We start from the raw sequence: 922 nt of genomic DNA on the forward strand, positions 1-922 counted from the left end.
ATAGGCTGGTCGTAAAAACCACCCACTACATTAGTGAAGGGATCCACACAGTCACTATCAAAGTTTATGGAAGCTTAATAATACAATATATGCATAACAACCATAAAGTCCAAATCCAAAACACCATCCCTATGCCGGAAATGAAAACGATTCCACAAGTGTTGATAGCAAAAGTATTCATAAACCCCATCCATACAGCCATGTGTTGAATTATAATTGGTTGATTAAAATTAAAATTGGAGCCTAGGTTCTCTCCAAGATTTGAATTAAAGACCGGGCCCACAAGGTAATATAATAACCAAAAAACAACGCGGGTATCAGTGGAGTAGCATCTAAGGAACTTAAATGATGAATGGTGGACCCCTGATAAGTGCTTGTGTATTAGTAATATGAAATATTCTTTCTTACGATGAGCATTTCTTTTCTCAGATTTTAGCGCTTATACATGTGTATTTTTGTTCTTTTGCGCTTGTAGGGTTGTGGAGTCAAGTCTAAAAGAAAGAAGCCAAAGTAGATCATTGAGGCACTTTATTGATGAAATCTTTGAGTGAACAAATGTGAAAACACAAGTTGTGCTCAAAGATACGTGAATGTGTGCCAACCTCCATATTCTCAAGCAATTACATAGTTTGGAGGGGCACAAAGGCAGTCACATTTGCGTGTCCCGACTTGTGCAATGCTAGCAAGATTGTCGTCAAATGTGTTTTTATTTGAAGATGCAACGCGATCTGCAGTATGGATGTGTGCCCGTTTATGTTGCTTCGATGAAAAGTGTGGATTCAGGAGTATTTTGGCTGAGCAGTCACTTGTAGCATGTAGCATGTTAATGCAGAAAATCACTGTAGCATGTAGCTCATTTATGTAGCATGCAACACGAGCTACATTACTGTAGCATGTCAATGTAGAAAATCACTATAGCAAA

The sequence above is a fragment of the Dioscorea cayenensis genome, chromosome 6 (assembly GCF_009730915.1).
Source record: "Dioscorea cayenensis subsp. rotundata cultivar TDr96_F1 chromosome 6, TDr96_F1_v2_PseudoChromosome.rev07_lg8_w22 25.fasta, whole genome shotgun sequence".
NCBI classification, from domain to species: Eukaryota; Viridiplantae; Streptophyta; class Magnoliopsida; order Dioscoreales; family Dioscoreaceae; genus Dioscorea; species Dioscorea cayenensis.